The following is a 21,052-nucleotide window of genomic DNA, read 5'->3' on the forward strand; positions in this document are numbered from 1 at the left end:
CGCCCCCAAGTTAGGTGGGACGGCTGCCATGGGCCAGCACACCTCTTTAGCCGCATGGCCCTTAGGTGGGAGGGGTGGCTAGCCCACCAGGGGCTAGGGCGCGACCTCTCATAGCCCAGGGATCCTCTGGGCAGGTGGACCCTCCCGGTGGACTCCTGGAACTCTTCTCGAACCTCCGTTACAAAACAGGTAACCACCGCTAAAAAATGGTAACCTCCGGCACTCTTCTCGGACTCAAATAACATCTTCCCATATATCAATATTTACCTCCGGACCATTCTAAAGCTCCTCGTCATGTGTGGGATCTCATCCGGGACTCCAAAAAACCTTCGATCAACAACACAATAACTCAACTATATATGTATCGTCACCGAACGTTAAGTGTGCAGATATTACGGGGTTCGACAACTATGCAGACATGACCGAGACACCTCTATGGTCAATAACCAATAGTGGTACCTGGATGTTGGGGAACATTGCAAAGGAAACCAACAAATTCCTATGTGCACACAACATCTATCCATGGCGATGATCATCTACGATAGGGGAGAGTGCATCTACATACCCTAGTAGATCGCTAAGCGGAAGCGTATATAAGGCGGTTGATGTAGTCGTACATCTTCACGGTCCAATCACAATCCGTCCATCGAACCTATCATGATCCGTCCTGCGATACCATCACGATCCATCCCGAGCTAGTGCCGAACGTACGGCACCTCCGCATTCAGCACACGTACAGCTTGATGACGATCTCCGCCTTCTTGATCCAGTAAGAGGGGCAGAGAGGTAGATGAGTTCTCCAGCATGGAAGCATGGTGGTGGTGGTGGTGAACTAATCCAGCAGGGCTTCGCCAAGCTCTACTGAAAAAATCTAGAGGAGAAAACGACCGAGAGAGAGAGGGCAACACGTGGCTTATTACGGTTAGGGCTGCCCTCAAAATCCTCTAGTATATATAGGAGGGAGGGAGGGGAGGAGGCTTCCCCAAACCTCCTAGGTTCGGACGAAGTGGAGAATAGGTGGAGGAGTCCACCCCAATCCTACTCCAAGTAGGATTCCACTTGGTCTTCTCCTTCCCCTTTTTCCCTTTTTTCCTTTTTTCTCCTTGGCCAAAAAAGGCCCTCTTGGCCTAGCCGCACCAGCCCATTAAGAGTTGGTGCACCACCTTTAGGCCTATTAGGTTCTCTCGTGGGTGGGTGGACCCTCCCGATAAAACCCCCAGAACCCATTCGTCACTCCTGGTACTTTACCGTTCATGCCCAAAAAATGTCCGGAAGCCAAATGCAACTTTCCTATATATCGATATTTACCTTTGGACCATCTCGGATCTCCTCGTGACGTTCGGGATCTCATCCGGGACTCCGAACAACTTTTGGTCACTAACATACATAAATGAGTAATACTGAAACATCACCGAACCTTAAGTGTGAAAACCCTGAGGGCTCGAGAACTATGTAGACATGACTTGAGACACTCTCCGGTCAATAACCAATAGCGGGACCTGGATGACCATATTGGGTACTACGTATTCTACGAATATATTAATCGGTTGAACCTCTATGTCAAGGATTCAGTTAATGTCGTACGATGTTCCCTTTGTCCATCGGTATGTTACTTTCCCTAGATTTGATCGTCGGTATCTCCATACTTAGTTCAATCTCGCTACCGGCAAGTCTCTTTACTCGTTCTGCAATACAAGATCTCGTGACTAACTCCTTAGTCACATTACTTGCAAGGCTTGTTGCGATGTTGTATTACCGATTGGGCCCTGAGATACCTCTCTGATACACGGGGTGACAAATCCCAGTCTCGATTCATGTCAACTCAATAGACACCTGCGGAGCTACTTGTAGAGCACCTTTATAGTCACCCAGTTATGTTGTAACGTTTGATACACACAAGGTATTACTTCGGTGTCTGGGAGTTGCCTGATCTCATGGTCATAGGAACAGATACATTGACATGCAGAAAACATTAGCAATAAACTCACACAGTCATATGCTACGTTCATAGTTTGGGTCTTGTCTATCACATCATTCTCCTAATGATGTGATCCCGTTATCAAACGACATCTCATGTCTATGGCCAGGAAACCTTGACCATCTTTGAGCAACGAGCTAGTCCTTCGGAGGCTCACTAGGGACAGTGTGTTATCTATGTATCCACACTTGTATTTGAGTTTCCAATCAATACAATTCTAGCATGGATAATAAATGATTATCATGAACAAGGAATTATAATAATAACCAATTTATTATTGCCTCTAGGCCATATTTCCAACAGTCTCCCACTTGCACTAGAGTCAATAATCTAGTTCACATCACTTTGTGATTGTAATGAATCTAACAACCATACAGTTCTGGGTTTGATCATGTCTTGCTTGTGAGAGAGGTTTTTAGTCAATGGGCCTGAAACATTCAGATCCTTGTGTACTTCACAAATCTCTGTGTCATACTATAGATCCTTCTACCAGGCTTCACTTGCAACATTTCCAAATGACTTCTCCACTATACGAATCCGGTTTACTATTCAGTGTTATCCGGATTAGTGTCAAAGCTTGCATCGACATAACCCTTTACGACAAACTCTTTTACCACCTCCATAACCAAGAAAAATTCCTTACTCCACTAGTTACTAAGGATAACTTTGACCGTTGTCCAGTGATCCATTACTGGATCACTATTGTACCCTTTGACTGACTCATGGCAAGGCACACATCACGTGTGGTACAGAGCATGGCATACTATAGATCCTATGGCTAAGGCATAGGGGATGACCTTCGTGCTTTATCTTTCTTCTGTCCTGGTCGAGCTTTGAGTCATACTCAAATTTCACACCTTACAATACACTCAAGAACTCCTTCTTTGACCGATCCATTTTGAACTCCTTCAAAAACTTGTCAAGGTATGTATTCATTGAAAGGTTTTATCAAGCGTCTTGATCTATCTTCATTGATCTTGATGCTCAACGTTCAAGTAGGCTTAATTCAGGTTTTCCTTTGAAAAACACTTTTCAAACAACCATATATGCTTTCCAGAAATTCTACATCATTTCCAATCAACAATATGTCAACCACATATACTCATCCGAAATTATATAGTGCTCCCACTCACTATCATGGAAATACAAGTTTCTCATAGACCTTGCAGAATCTCAAAAACTTTGATCATCTCATCAAAGCGTATATTCCAACTCCAAGATGCTTGCTCCAGTCCATAGAAGGATCGCAAGAGCTTGCATACTTGCTGGCATCCTTAGGATCGACAAAACCTTCTGGTTGTATCACATACAACCTTTCCTGACGAAAACGATGTTTTGACATCCATCAGCCAGATTTCATAATCGAAAAATGCAGCAACTGCTAACATAATTCCAACAGACTTTAGCATCTCTACGAGTGAGAAAAGTATCATCGTAGTCAACTCTTTGAACTTGTCGGAAACATCTTTGCAAAAAGTCGAGCTTTCTTAATGGTGACATTTACCTTCATCGTCCGTCTTCCTTTTAAAGACCCACTTCTACTTAATAGCCTTACGACCATCAAGTAGTTCTTACAAAGTCTACACTTTGTTTTCATACATGGATCCTATCTCGAAATTTCATGGCCTTCAGCCATTCGTCACAATCCGGGCCCACCATCACTTCTTCATAGCTCATATGTTCATTGTTGACCAGCAACATGACGTCCTAGACAAAATTACCGTACTACTCTGGAGCAGTACGTTTCCTTGTCGACCTACGAGGTTCGGTAGTAACTTGATCCGAAGCTTTATGATCACAATCATCCGCTTGCCACTTCAACTAGTGTAGGCGCCACAGGAACATCTTCCTGCTCCCTGCTACTCATTGAAGTGACGGTTCAATAAACTTATCAAGTTTCCACCATACTCCCACTCAATTCTTTTGAGAGAAACTCTTCCTCAAGAAAGGAGCCTTTTTTGGAAACAAAAAATTTGCTTTCGGACCTGAGATAGGAGGTATTCCCAACTGTTTTGGGTATCCTATGAAGACTAATTTATCCGCTTTCGGTTTGAGCTTATCAGGCTGAAACTTCTTCACATAAGCGTCGCAGCCCCAAACTTTTAAGAAACGACAGCTTAGGTTTCTACAAACCATAGTTCACATGGTGTCATCTCAACGGAATTACGTGGTGCCCTATTTAAAGTGAATGCGGTTGTCTCTAATGCCTAACCGAAAAACGATAGTGGTAATTCGATAAGAGACATCATAGTATGCACCATATCCAATAGAGTGCGGGTATGACGTTCGGACACACCATCACACTATGGTGTTCCAGGTGGCATGAGTTTGTGAAATAATTTTCACATTGTCTTAAATGTTTACCAAACTCGCAACTTATATATATATTTACCTCCACGATCACATCATAGATATATTATCCTCTTGTCACGACGATCTTCAACTTCACTGTAAAATTGCTTGAACTTTTCAATATTTCTGACTTTGTGATTCAACAAGCAAATACACATGTATCTACTCAAAGCATCGGTGATGTAAGAACATAACGATATCTATTGCGTGCCTCAGCACTCATTGGACTGCATACATCAAAATGTATTATTTCCAACAAGTCACTTGCTCGTTCCATCCAACTGAAAATGAGGCCTTGAGTCATCTTGCCCATATGGCATGATTTGCATGTCTCAAGTGAATCAAAATCAAGTGAGTCTAAAGGATCCATCTGCATGGAGTTGCATCATGCGTTTACACCAATAGGAATGGTTGCCATGTGTCAAACGATTCAAAAAATGAGTGAGTCCAAAGATACATCAGCATGGAGCTTCTTCATGCATTTCATACTAATATGAGTCAAGCGACAGTGTGACAAGTAAGTGGTACTATCATTACTACTTTGTATCTTCTAGCATCAATATTATGAACATGTGTATCACTACAATCGAGATTCAACAAACCATTCATATTAGGTGCATGACCATTGAAGGTATTATTCGAGTAAACAGAGTAACCATTATTCTCTCTAAATGAATAATCGTATTGCAATAAACACGATCTAATCATGTCCATGCTCAATGCAAACACCAAATAACATTTATTGAGGTTCAACACTAATCCCAATGGTAGAGGGAGCATGTGATGTTATCAACCTTGGAATTACTTCCAACACACATTGTCACCTCACCCTTGCTAGTATCAATTTATTTCGTAGCTATAATTTCGAGTTACTAACACTTAGCAACTGAACCGGTATCTAATATTTACTAGGAGTGCTATCAAGGTACACATCAATATCACGTATACCCAATATACTTTTGTCGACTTTGCCAGCCTTCTCATCTTCCCAGTATGTTGGGTAGTTCTGCTTTAGTGACCGTTCCCCTCACAACAGAAGCACTTAGTCTCGGGTTTGGGTTCAATCTTTGGTTTCTTTACTAGAGCAGCAACTGGTTTGCCATTCATGAAGTATCCCTTCTTGCCCTTGCCCTTCTTGAAACTGGCGTTTTCACTAACCATCAACAATTTATGCTCCTACTTGATTTCTACTTTCGCGGTGTCAAACATCACGAATAACTCAGGGATCATCATCTCTATCCCTCACATGTTATAGTTCATCACGAAGCTCAGTACCTTGGTGGCACTGACTTTGGAGAACTATGTTAATTACTATCTTATCAGGAAGATCAACTCCCACTCGATTCAAGCGATTGTAGTACTCAGACAATCTGAGCACATGCTCAACGATTGATCTTTTCTCCCTTACTTCGCAGGGCAAGAATCTTGTCGGAGGTCTCATACCTCCCAACGCGGGCACGAGCCTGAAATCCCAATTTTAGGTCTTCGAACATCTCATATATTCCGTGACGTTAAAATTGTCTTGGGCACTTGAATTCTAAGTTGGTAAGCATTATGCACTCAACTATCACGTAGTCATCAAAAACGTGTATGTCAGATGTTCGCAACATCCACCGACGACGCTCAGGGGTAGCACATCGAGCGGTACATTAAGGACATAAGCTTTCTGTGCAGCAAGGAGGACAATCCTCAGTCTATGGACCGAGTCCGCATAATTCCTACTATCATTTTTCAACTAAGTTTTCTCTAGGAACATATCAAAAAGTGGAGCTACAGCGCAAGCTACAACATATTACTTAAGAACTCCCACTCAAATTGACATGCCTCTAGTCATTCGAGTGAAACATGATCCAAATTCACTAACTCAAGTACGATCATCACGTGAGTTGAGTTTGATTCAATAGTAAACATCTCTATGTTGATCATATCTACTATATGACTCATGTTCGACCTTTCGCTCTCTTGTGCTCCGAGGCCATGTATGTACATGCTAGGCTCGTCAAGTTTAACCAGAGTGTTCCGCGTGTGCAACTATTTTGCACCCGTTGTATGTGAACGTAGAGTCTATCACACCTGATCATCACGTGGTGTCTCGAAACAACAAACTGTCACAACGGTGCACACTCGGGGAGAACACAATTTTATCTTGAAATTTAAGTGAGGGATCACCTTATAATTCTACCGTCGTCCTAAGCAAAATAAGGTGCATAAAAGGATTAACATCACATGCAAATCATAAGTGACATGATATGGCCATGAAGTTGTGCTTCTTGATCTCCATCATCAAAGCACCGACATGATCTCCATCGTCACCGGCACCACACCATGATCTCCATCATTGTGCTGCCATCGAGGTTGTCGCGCCAACTATGTTGTTACTACTAAAGTGACTGAACTAGCGATAAAGCAACACGTCACCAGGTGCAAACTAATTAAATACAACCCTATGGCTCCTGCAGGATGCTATAGCATCGACTTACAAGTCGATATTTAACTATTACAACATGATCATCTCATACATCAAATATATCATATCATGTCTTTGGCCATATCACATCACATGCATACCGTGCAAAAACAAGTTAGACGTCCTCTAATTTGTTGTTTCATGTTTTATGTGGCTTCTATGGGTATCTGGTATGATCACATCTTACTTACGCAAAACCACAACGGTGATATGCAAGGTGCTATTTAACCTTCTCCAAGGACCGCCTCGGTCGAATCTGATTCAACTAAAGTTGGAGAAACAAACACCCGTCAGTCATCTTTATGCAACAAGTTGCATGTTAGTCAATGAAACCGGTTTCTCGTAAGCGTATGAGTAATATTGGTCTGGGCCGCTTCATCGAACAATACCGTCGAATCCAGAATAGACTAAGGAGGGCAGCAATCTGAAAATCAATGCCCACAAACTTCTTTGTGTTCTACTCGAGATGTCATCTACGGATAGACCTAGATCTGATACCACTATTGGGGAACGTTGCATGGTAAACAAAAAAATTCCTACGCGCACACAAGATCTATCCACGGTGATGATCATCTACGAGAGGGGAGAGTGCATCTACATACCCTTTTAGATTGCTAAGCGGAAGCGTGTATAACGCGGTTGATGTTGTCGTACGTCCTTGCCTTCCAGTCAAGATCCGTCCCGCGATCTCATCACGATCCATCCCTATCTAGTGTCGAATGGATGGCACCTCCGCGTTCAACACATGTATAGCTCGATGACGATCTCCGCCTTCTTGATCTAGCAAGAGGGGTGGAAAGGTACATGAGTTCTCCAGCATGGCGGTGTGGTGGTGGTGGTGGTGAACTAATCCAGATGGGCTTCTCCAAGCTCTACTGAAATAATCTGGAGGAGAAAACGACCTAGCGAGAGAGAGGGCAACAAGTGGCTTATTAGGGTTAGGGTGCCCTCAAAATCCTCTAGTATATATAGGAGGGAGGAAGGGGAGGAGGTAGCCCCAAACCTCCTAGGTTCGGCCGAAGTGGATAGGAGGTGGAGGAGTCCACCTTGAATCCTACTCCAAGAAGGATTCCACTTGATCTCCTCCTTCCCTTTTTTCTCTTTTTCCTTTTTGCTCTTTGGCCGAAATAGGGCCTCTTGGGCTGGCTGCACCAGCCCACTAAGAGCTGGTGCACCACCTTTAGGCCTATTAGGTTCTCTCCTGGGTGGGTGGCCCTTCCAAGTAAAACCCTCGGAACCCATTCGTCACTCGTGGTACTTTACCCGTAATGCCCGAAAACTTTCTAGATACCAAATGCATCTTTCCCATATATCAATCTTTACCTCCAGACCATTCTGGAGCTCCTCGTGACGTCCAAGATCTCATTCTGGACTCCGAATAACTTTCAGTCACCAACATACATAACTCAATATTACCGAAACGTCACCGAACCTTAAGTGTGCAGACCCCGCGCGTTCGAGAACTATGTAGACCTGACTTGAGACACTCCCCGGTCAATAACCAATAGCGGGACTTGGATGCCCATTTTGGCTCCTACATATTCTAAGAATATCTTTATCAGTTGAACCTCTATGTCAAGGATTCAGTTAATCCAGTATGATGATCCCTTCGCCCATCGGTATGTTACTTGCCCGAGATTCAATCGCGAGTATCTCCATACCTAGTGCAATCTCGTTACCGTAAAGTCTCTTTACTCGTTCCGTAAAACAAGATCCCGTGACTAACTCCTTAGTAACATTACTTGCAAGGCTTGTTGTGTTGTTGTATTACCGAGTGGGCCCTGAGATACCTCTGTGTCACTCGGAGTGACAAATCCCAGTCTTGATTCATATCAACCCAACAAACACCTTTGGAGATACATGTAGAGCACCTTTATAGTCATACAGTTACGTTGTGATGTTTGATACACACAAGGTATTCCTTCGGTGTTTGGAAGTTGCATGATATCATGGTCACAGGGACATATACATTGACATGCAGAAAATAGTAGCAATAAACTGACACGATCATATGCTACGTTCATAGTTTGGGTCTTGTACATCACATCCTTCTCCTAATGATGTGATCTCGTTATCAAACGACATATCATGTCTATGGCCAGGAAACCTTGACCATCTTTGATCAACGAGCTAGTCCTTCAGAGGCTTACTAGGGGTTGTGTGTTGTCTATCTATCCACACATGTATTTGAGTTTCCAATCAATACAATTCTAGCATGGATAATAAACGATTATCTTGAACAAGGAAATATAATAATAACCAACATATTATTGCCTCTAGGGCATATTTCCAACACCGGATGACCATATTGGTTTCTACATATTCTACGGAGATCTATATCTGTCGAACCACGATGTCAAGGATTCATCTAATCTCGGATGCACTTTCCTTTGTCCATCGGTATGTTACTTGCGTGAGATTCGATCGTAGATATCTCCGTACCTAGTTCAATCTTGTTACCGGCAAGTCTCTTTAATCATTCAGTAATACAAGATCTCGTGACTCACTCCTTAGTCACAGTACTTGCAAGCTTATTTTGATGTTGTATTACCAAGCGGGCCCCGAGATACCTCTCCGTCATATGGAGTGGCAAATCCTAGTCTTGATCCCTGCCATCTCAAAAGATACCCTCGGAGATACCTGCAGAGCATATTTATAATCACACATTTATATTGTGATATTTGATACACACAAGGCATTCCTCTGGTATCATTGAGTTGCATGATCTCATGGTCAGAGGAACAAATACATTGACATGCAGAAAGCAATAGGAATAAACTATATCATATGATCAAATGCTATGCTTACGGTTTGGGTCTTGTCCATCACATCATTCTCCTAATGATCTAATCCCGTTATCAAACGACAACTCATGTGTGTGTCTAGGAAACCTTAACCATATTTGATCAACGAGCTAGTCTTGTAGAGACTTACTAGGGAAACTTTGTTGTCTATGTATCCACACATGTATTTGAGTTTCCAACCAGTACAATTACAAAATGGATAATAAACGATTATCATGAACAAGGAAATATGATAATGACCAATTTATTATTGCCTCTAGGGCATATTTCCAATATTCTCCCACTTGCACTGGAGTCAATAATCTAGTTCACATCACCAGGTGATTAACACCCAATGAGTTCTAGGTTTGATCCTGTTTTGCTTTTGAGAGAGATTTTAGTCAACGAATCTGCAACATTCAGATTCGTGTCTACTTTGAAAATATCTATGTCATAATGTAGATGCTGCTACCATGCTCCAGTTGGAGTATTTCAAATGATTTCTCCACTATATGAATCCGGTTTGATACTCAGAGTCATCCGGATTGGTGTCAAAGCTTCCATCAACATAACCCTTTACGACAAACTCTTTTATCACCTCCATAATCGGGAAAAATTTCCATGGTTCTCTAGTTACTTAGGATAATTTTGACCCTTGTTAAGTTATCCATTCCTGTGTCACACTTGCACCCCATGCCATACTCGTGGCAAGGCACACACCAGGTGCGGTACACAAGATGGCATAATATAGAGCCTATGGCTAAGGCATACGGGATGACCTTCGTCCTTTCTCTTTCTTCTATCATGTTCGGGATTTGAGTCTTTCTCAAACTCAAACCTTACAATACAGTCAAGAACTCCTTCTTTGACTAATCCATTTTGAACTCCTTCAAAATCTTGTGAAGCTGTCTCTTCATTGAAAGTTTTATCAAGTGTCCTCATCTATCTCTATATATCATGATGTCCAATATTTTAAGTAGCTTTATCCACGTTTTCCTGTGAAAAATTCCTTACAAACAACCCTTTATGCTTTCCAGAATTTCTACATAATTTCTAATCAACAATATGTCAACCACATATACTTATCAGAAATTCTATACTGTTCCCGCTCACTTTCTTGTAAATACAAGTTTCTTCAGAAACTCTGTACAAACCAAAAGCTTTGATCACTCATCAAAATGCTTATTCCAACTCCGAGATGCTTGCACTAGGCCATCAATGGTTTTCTAGAGATCGCATGCCTTTTAGCGTCCTTAGGATCAACAAAACCTTTTGGTTGTATCACATACACCCTTTCCACAAGGTAACCGTTAAGGAAACGATATTTTGACATCCATCTTCCTAATTTCACAGTTATAAAATGCATCAACTGCTAACATAATTCCAACAGACTTTAGCATCGCTATGGGTGAGAAAGTCTCATCGTAGTCAACTCCTTGAACTTGCCGGAATCCTCTTTGCGACAAGTCGAGCTTTCTAAATGGTGACATTTACCATCATCATCTATCTTCCTTTTAAAGATCCATTTGTACTTAATAGCCTTACGACCATCAACTAGTTATTCCAAAGTCCATACTTTATTTTCATACATGGATCTTATCTTGGAATTCATAGCCTCCAGCCATTTTTCGGGATCTGGGCCCACAATCGCTTCTCCATTACTCGTTGGTTCATTGTTGTTCAACAACATGACCACCAAGACATGATTACGATACCACTCTGGAGCATTATGTGTCCTTGTCGACCTATGAGGTTTGGTAGTAACTAGATATAAAGCTTCATGATTACCATCATTAACTTCCTCTTCAACTGGTGTAGGCACCACACGAACATTTGTCTTCACCCTTCTATTGTGTAGTTAAAGTGATGGTTCAATAACCTCATCAAGTTCCACCATCCTCCCACTCAATTCTTTCGAGAGAAACTCTTCCTTGAGAAATGACCCATTCTTAGCAATAAACACTTTGCCTTCAGATTTGAGATAGTAGGTATACCCAACTGTTTCCTTCAGCTATCCTATGAAGATGCATTTATCCGCTTTGGGTTCGAGTTTATCACGATGAAGCATTTTAACATAAGAATCGCATCCCCAAACTTTAAGGAATGACAACTTAGGTTTCTTGCCAAACCATAGTTCATATGGTGCCATCTCAACGGAATTATATGGTGCCCTATTTAAAGTGGATGTGGTTGTCTCTAATGCATATCCCCTAAATGGTAGTGACAGGTAGGTAAGCGACATCATAGTATGCACCATATCGAATAGGGCACGACTACGACGTATAGAGACACCATCATATATACTATGGTGTACCACGTGGCATAAGCTGTGAAACAATTTCACATTATTTTAAATTTATACCGAACTCGTAACTCAGATATTCACCTCCACGATCACATTGTAGACATTTTATCCTCTTGTCACGATGATCTTCAACTTTACTCTGAAATTGCTTGAACTTTTCAACATTTCATACTTGTGATTCATCAATTAAATATATCCATATCTACTCAAATCATCTATGAACTAAGAAAATAATGATGTACACTGCATGCTTCAGTACTCATTGGGCTGCATACGTAAAAATGTATTATTTCCAATAAGTCACTTGCCCTCTCCATCTCACTGAAAACGGGTCTTAGTCATCTTGCCCAATAGGCATGGTTCACATGTCTCAAGTGATTCAAAATTGCGTGAGTGCAAATATCCATCAACATGGAGTTTCTTTATATGTTTTACAACAATATGACCTGAGCTGAAGTGCCACAAGTAAGCTCTACTATCATTACTAACTTTACATATTTTGGCATCAATACTATGAACGTGTGTATGACTACGATCGAGATTCAATAAACCATTCACATTGGGTGCATGATCATAAAAGATATTATTCATCTAAACAAAATAACCCATTATTCTCTAACTTACGTGAATAATCATCTTGTAATAAACAAAATAAATATAATGTACAAGCTCAATGCAGACACCAAATAACATTTATTTAGGTTTACCATTAATGCTGAGGGTAGAAGGAGCGTGCGATGGTGATCACATCAACCTTGCAAACACTTCCAACACACATCGACACCTTGCCCTTAGCTAGTCTCCGTTTATTCCACAACTCCTGTTTCGAGTTACTAATATTAGCAACTAAACCAGTATCAAATACTCAGGAGCTACAACGAAAATTAGTAAGGCACACATCAATAACATTTATACCAAATATACTTTTGTTGACATTGCATGCCTCCTTATATGCCAAGCATCTGGGGTAGTTCCGCTCTCAGTGACCATTCCCCTCACAACAAAAGCACTCAGTCTCGGGTTTAGGTTCAACCTTGGGTTTCTTCATTGGAGCGAAAATTGGCTTGCCATTCAAAAAGTTTCCCTTCTTTCCCTTTCCCTTCTTGAAACTGGTGGTTTTATTAACCATCAACACTTGATGCTCCTTCTTGATTTCTACCTTCACGGTGCAAAACATTGCGAATAGACCAGGGATCATCATCTCCATCCCTGGCATGTTATAGTTCATCACGAAGCTCGAGTACCTTGGTGGCAGTGACTTGGAAAACTATGCCAACCACTATATTATCTAAAAGATCAACTCCCACTAGATTCAAGAGATTGTAGCACCCATACAATCTGAGCACATGCTCACCGATTGAACTATTCTCCTTAAACTTTTAGGCAAAGAATCTTGTCGGAGGTCTCCTACCTGTGAACATAGGCACGAGCCAGAAATCCCTATTTTAACTCATGGAACATCTCATATGCTCCGTGACGTTTAAAATGTCTTTGGAGCCTCAATTCAAACCTGTAAAGCATGACACACTGAATTATCAAGTAGTCATCAAAAACGTGTTTGTCACATGTTCACAACATCCACATATGACGCTTCAGGGGTGGCATACCAAGCGATGCATCAAGCAAATAAACCTTCTATGCAGGAAGAAGGACAATCCTGAGTTTACGAACCCAGTCCACATACTTGCTACTATCATCTTTCAACGTAGTTTTCTCTAGGAACGTATCAAAAATACACGGGAGCTACAACGCGAGCTATTGTTCTACAACATACTTTACAAAGACAACTTAGACTGTGTCCAAGATAATGAGTTCAATTAATCATATTACTTAAGATCTCCCACTCAAATCAACATTCCTGAAGTTGTTCGAGTGTAACATGATCCAAATCCACCAACCCAAGTGTGATCATCACGTGGGATGAGGTGGTTTCAATGGTAAACATCTCCATGTTGATCATATCTACCATATGACTCATGTTTGACATTTTGGTCTCATATGTTCCGAGGCCATGTCTCATCACGTGGTGCTTAAAAATGATGAACCTTCGCAATGATGCACACTTGGGGAGAACACAATTTTATCTTGAAATTTTAGTGTGGAATCATATTATAATGCTACTGCCGGCCTAAGAAAAATAAGATGCATAAAAGGATTAACATCACATTCAAAACATAAAAGTGACATGATATGGCCATCATCATCTTGTGCTTTTGATCTCCATCTCCAAAGCACCGTCATAATCTCCATGGTCACCGACATGACACCATTATTTCCATTATCATGATCTCCATCAACGTGTCACCATTGGGGTTGTCGCGCCAACTACGCTTCTACAGCTAACTCACAGCGATAAAGTAAAGCAAAAGGACAAAAATTAATAATAGGTAACCCTATGGATCCTCTCGGTTGTCATACTCATCCACGGGCAATTCGTGATAATCATAAAAAACAAGATCATCTCATACATCACATATATCACATCACAACATGCCGTGAAAAAACAAGTTAGACGTCCTCTACTTTGTTCTTGCAAGTTTTATGTGGCTGCTATGGGCAATTAGCAAGAACCATTTTTACCTACACAAAGCCACAAACGTGATTTCAAGTTGCTATTTAACCTTCCACAAGGACTGCCTCTGTCAAATCCAATTCACCTAGAGTGGGAAAGATAGACACCCACCACCCATCTTTATGCAACAAGTTGCATGTCAGTCGATGGAACCGGTCTCTCGTCCATGGACGAGTAAGGTTGGACCGGTCTTCTTCATCACACTATACTGCCAAATAAATATAAGACTAAGGAAATTAGCAAACTAAACATCAACGCCCACAAACACTTTGTGTTCTACTCATGCATGTTATCTACGCATAGACCTAGCACATGATGCCACTATTGGGGAACGTCGCATGGAAACAAAAAAAATCCTACGCTCACCAAGATCAATCTATGGAGATCAACAACTATGAGAGGGGAGTGTATCCACATACCCTTGTAGATCACTAAGTGGAAGCATTTAATAAAGGCGGTTGATGTAGTCGAACATCTTCGCCATCCAATCACGATCCGTCCCACGATCCAATCGTGAACGTCCCGATCAAGTGTCGAATGGATGACACCTCCGTGTTCAGCACACGTACGGCTCGATGACGCCTTCACCTTCTTGATCCAGTGAGCAATGGTGAAGTAGTAGCTTGGGTTCTTCGACAGCACGACGACGTGGTGGCGGTGGTGGTGGAGCTGTCCCGGCACGGCTTCGCCAAGAAGTGTCGCGATAGAAACGGGAGAGAGGAATGACGAGAGAGAGAGGAGGGCACCGCCATGTTTGCATCAATTGTGGATGCCCTCCCTCTCCTCTAGTATAATATGAGGGATGGATGAGGGGTGGCGCCCTAAGGTTTCCCCCTAAGGTGGGGTGGCGGCCACCAGGTGGCTTGGCCCCCAAGTTACGTGGGGCAATTGCCACATCTGGGCCAGCCCACCTTTTTGGCCGTATGGGCCTTAGGTGGGAGGGCGGACAGGCCACCAGGGGCTCGTGCGCCACCTCTCACAGCCCATGGGGCCCTCCGGGGCAGGTGGACCCTCCCGGTGGACCCCTGGAACCTCCATCAGAAAACCGGTAACCTTTCGAAACTCGAATACCAACTTCCCATATATCAATCTTTACCTCCTAACCATTCTGAATCCGCTCGTCATGTACGGGATCTCATCCAGGACTCTGAATAACCTTCGTTCACCAACACGACAAGTCAACTATATCTCTATCATCACCTAACATTAAGTGTGCAAACCCTGTGGGTTCAAGAACTATGCAGACATGACCGAGACACATCTATGGTCAATAACCAATAGCGGGACGTGGATGCCCATATCGGTTCCTACATATTCTACAAAGATCTATATCGGTTGAACCACAATGTCAAGAAGTCAGCTAATCCCGTATGCAGTTCCCTTTGTCCATCCGTATGTTACTTGCCCGAGATTCGATCATCGGTATCTCCATACCTAGTTCAATCTCGTTACCGGCAAGTCTATTTACTCGTTTTGTAATACAAGATCCCATGACAATGTCCTTAGTCACATTGCTTACAAGCTTCTTGTGATGTTCTATTACCGAGTAGGCCCCGAGATACCTCTCTGTCATATGGAGTGACGAATCCTAGTATTGACCCATTCCAACTCAATAGACACCCTCGGAGATAACTCTAGAGCATATTTCTAACCACCCAGTTATGTTGTGACGTTTGACGCACACAAGGCATTCCTCTGGTGTCAGCGAGTTGTATGATCTCATGGTCATAGGAACAGGTACATCGGCATGCAGAAGGAAATAACAATAAAGCTAGTCATGTGATCAAATGATATGCTTAAAGTTTGGGTCTTGTCCAAGACATCATTATCCTAATGATGTGACCCCATTATCAAATGACAACTCATGTCTATGCCTAGGAAACCTTAACCATCTTTGATCAACTAGCTAGTCTAGTAGAGGCTTACTAGGGAAACTTTGTTGTCTATGTATCCACACATGTATTTGAGTTTCCAATCAATACAATTATAGCATGGATAATAAATGATTATCACGAACAAGGAAATATGGTAATAACCAACTTATTATTGCCTCTAGGGCATATTTCCAACATCGACCAGCTAGAGAGCGAAATTGGTCATAAGCATGCATTGTGAATAATTAACATTAAATACTAGCATGAGTAGGATATAAACACCATGAACATAAATATCGTGGAGGATATGTTGGTTTTGAATCAACTACATGCGTGAACATGTGCCAAGTCAAGCTACTCGAAACATTTACACGAGGATACCATATCATCATACTATATCACAACTATTTTAATGCATGTTGACATCTAAAATTAATCATTATCCACTCCTAACTACTTAAGCATGGCATGGGAAACTATAATCTCTAATTTTAATCATACTCATGTTCAATTATAATATGTTGGATCATGGATGCTGAGTTAAACATATTTACAAAAACAAAAAAAGTTGAGTTCATACCCGCCTTTCTTTACCCTAGTCACTTCATCATATAACGTCATTATTGCCTTTCACTTGCACGACTGAATGATACGACAATAATAATACTACAAGAGTGTCGTGGACTAAGCTAGAATCTGCAAACATTTTATTCAAAGGAGAAGACAAGGTAGTATGGCCTCTTTATTAAATAAACAATAATTCATATGAGAGCCACTCAACATTTTCATTCTGGTCTTCTCCTTAGTACGACTTAACAAAAGAAAGGAATTTCAGAGAAAAACACTGAAATATTTATCGATTTTTTAGTTTTTCTTGAAGAAAACAAATTAACAAAGGAAAACAAAAACGAGAAAACTACTTACACAGGTAAGCTCCCAACAAGAAAAAGAAGAACAAGAAATCCTTTTGGGTTTTACTTTAATACTACAACTAATTAAACTCGAAAGAAAAACTGAAAAGAAGCGAAAAAAGTTTTTGTATTTTCTCAAAGTCTTCCAAACACATAGAATGAAAGCAAGAAAATAAATATAACATGGATAACACAAATGAAAGAGGATGAACACCGACAACTGGAATGAAATGTGTGAACATGAATGTAATGTGAATGGATATACGTACTCCCCAAGCTTATCATTTTGTCTTGAGTTGGAAATCACCATCCGTGGCTTCGGTAATAGTAGAAGTGATAACTCGTGGACGCTCTAGGAATAGCCTCCTCAGCCAAACGGGCAGCCTCTGCTGCGACGTTGTAGTCACGTGACTGTCTTTCATAAATGTAATGTCTTCCTTTACTCTGATAATCAAAGAGAGCAGGTGCCGGCGAAATAAGAGGTATGATAGGTTTGTTGTTAAACATCAAGTTATAGTTGTAACTTGTGGCCCCATACAAGTCCAAATATTCCTCCGTATATCTGTTGGGTCAAACTTATGGTGCTACATTGCATCAAAGTCCAAATATCTATTGGGTCAAACTTGTTCATTTGGCAAGGGAGAGACTCCTAGCCTTGCAGCTAGGCGGGAGGCAAAAATTCCTCCGTAAAGATGGCCACTATCAGCATTACATTGTAGCCTCCTTGCAAAAATTGCTCCAAAATTATAACATTTAATGCATGTTGAAGCAGTACGTATACAACTCAAATCTGGAGCACATAGTGTGCTACATTCTTGTTTACCAACAAAACATTTGCCATTAAAGAGTGCAAAGTATCGGATGGAGGGAAATTGTATTCTTTTTATTCTAGCTTGTGCAACCCCTCTATCCTCACCACCGCAGAGACTGCTGAGGAACATTTCATAATCAGATTTTGGTTGTTCATTTAACGAACCCCAATATGTAACTTTGCATGCATCATAGAATTCACCTAACGGGATACAATAATTTCTATCATAGAGGCAAAATGAGACCTTAGAATCACGAGCACTTATCTACAATGAAGGGCGCGAGCTCAGTGTTGTGGACATACTGATCAAATTCTTCTTTAATACCAATACTTATCATAAACTCATCACACGGCCATAAGCATCATCTGGTGTCGGTGTCCCGCATCGAGCTTACGGTTTGTTCAACATAGGCTTGTCGTATCGAGCTTTCACTCGATGATGCCTTCTAGGACCTCCGCCTCAAAGAACTCCTCCTGCAGAGGTGTATTTTCATTTGCGAACAATTTCTGAAAATTTTGGAGACACAAAATAATATCAATAAAACTCTACATAACTAATAGCAACTACTCATATGGATGTATGATGTCTATTACACAACTTTATTCTTGTAGACAATGTTGGACCTCCAAGCACACAGTTTTGTAGGAAAGTAGTAATTTTCCCTCAAGTGCATGACCTAATATTTATCAATCCGTGGGAGGTGTAGACGAAGATGGTCTCTCTCAAACAATCATGCAATAAAATACAAAAAATCTCTTGTGTCCCCAACACACCCAATACAATGACAAATTGTATAGGTGCACTAGTTCGGTGGAGAGATGGTGATACAAGTGCAGTATTGATAGTAGATATAGGTTTTTGTAATCTGAAACTATAAAAACATCAAGGTAGCACGTGTAAAACAACAAGCAATACATGGTATAAATGCTTGGTAAGAAGGCCTAGGGTTCATACTTTCACTAGTGCAATCTCTCAACAATGCTAACATAATAGAATCATATGATCATCCCTCAACATGTAGCAAAGAATCACTGCAAAGTTCCTATCTAGCAAGGAACAACAAGATGAAATTGGTGTAGGTAGTAGAACTACCTCAAAGTTATTTTTTCTGATCAATCTTTTGAGCTATTCATATAAGTGTCAAAAACAATCCTAGAGTTCATACTAGAATATCACCCGTGATACATATCAATCAACCCTAATGTCACCTAGATACTCCAATGTCACCTCAAGTATCCGTGGGTACATTATGCGACATGCATCAAACAACTTCAAATCTATCATATTCAATCCAACAAAAAGAACTTCAAGGAACACCTCAAGATTTCTTTTGGAGAACGTAGAATGAAAACGTGCAATCAACCCCTATGCATTGATCCCCAAGGTCACCGGAATCCGCAAGTTGATGCCATAACATATATCGAGTAAATCAATAGAATACTCAATGTCACTACGGGTATCCGCATGCAAGACATACATCAAGTGTTCTCCAATCCAATATTCTATCCAACATAACGAGATCTCAATGGTAAAGATTCAATTCATCACAACAAGATGGCAAGGGAAGTACACCATATGATCCAACTATATTAACAAAGCCATGATACATCAAGACTGTGTCATCTCAAGAACATGAGAGAGAGGGAGAAAGATTGAACACATAGCTACTGCTACATACCCTCAGCCCCGAGGGTGAACTACTCCCTCCTCATCATGGCCTCCGACGGGATGATGAAGATGGCCAGCGGAGATGATTTACCCTCGCCAGTAGGGTACTGGAAAGGCTCGAGATGGGTTATTAATTAGTCAATACGAAGAGTTGCGACAGCTGAGTGGGTGTTCTCTCTTTATTTTTGGGATTTCTTGTATATATAGATTTTTTTCAGCGTTGGAATCACGCAAAACAGAGCCACATGAGCCCCACAAGCCACTAGGGTGCGGCCTAGGGGGCCCTGTTGGTTTCTTCCCCACAGGTGGCTCCCCTCCAGTGTTTCTTCGCTCCAATATTGATTATTTCCTCTAGAAAAAAGAATAAAAAAGTTTTGGGGGATTCCGAGAACTTCCATTTTCTGCACAAAAACAACACCATCGTAATTCTGCTGAAAACAATGTCATTCCAGGTTAGTTCTAAAAGAATCATATAAAGTGCATAAAAACCATATAAAGTATTGTAAACATAGTCAAACATGGCATGAATACTTCGTAAATTATCGATACATTAGAGAGACGTATGAACATCCCCAAGCTTAATTCCTACTCGTCCTCAAGTAGGTAAATGAAAAAATAAATAATTTATGAAGTGTGAAGGCTACCATAGTATATAAGATTGATCAGTGATAATTCCAATAACTTTTTTAAGCATCATAACCAGCAACTTTTTCATAAAAATCATCATGGTTGATTAGCAATTAATTCACATGTCATGGTTCAAACAATACATTCTCTTGAAACTCAACATCATATGTTCTTAGTCATCAAACAATTTCAATGCAACATCAAGTCTAAGTAAGAGATCCACATGCTCAATTATCATATAGTCTTCCATGATTTCTAATACTCAAACCATATTTTTAGAACAATTAACATCCATCGATATCAGAAAGATAGGGGCTTAATGTTTCGCCTCCCAGCATATTTATCATAAATATATTTATCAACAATAATGAATCATGATCAAATATATTTGAGTGGATATATATGTTTGGATCTTTCCCCACCACATGGTGCTTGCCAACTAATAGACCAAGGTTGGAATAAGAAGGTAACTAAACATCAAAACTAAGTAGCGTGAAATTAAATAGATTGTCCCTTCGCACACGGAAGCAGGGATTTGCATAGGTGTGAGAGATCATTGTTTTAAAACACAGAGGAATATGTAATTTTGGGTGGTGTGCCTTTAATGTCAACGTCACAACAGAGTTTTCTATATCTTCCATGCTAATAACATTATTGGTGGTTCCCGAGCAAAATTGGATTTTACTCCCCCTCCACCATTCAA

The sequence above is a fragment of the Hordeum vulgare genome, chromosome 7H, assembly GCF_904849725.1.
Source record: "Hordeum vulgare subsp. vulgare chromosome 7H, MorexV3_pseudomolecules_assembly, whole genome shotgun sequence".
NCBI classification, from domain to species: domain Eukaryota; kingdom Viridiplantae; phylum Streptophyta; class Magnoliopsida; order Poales; family Poaceae; genus Hordeum; species Hordeum vulgare.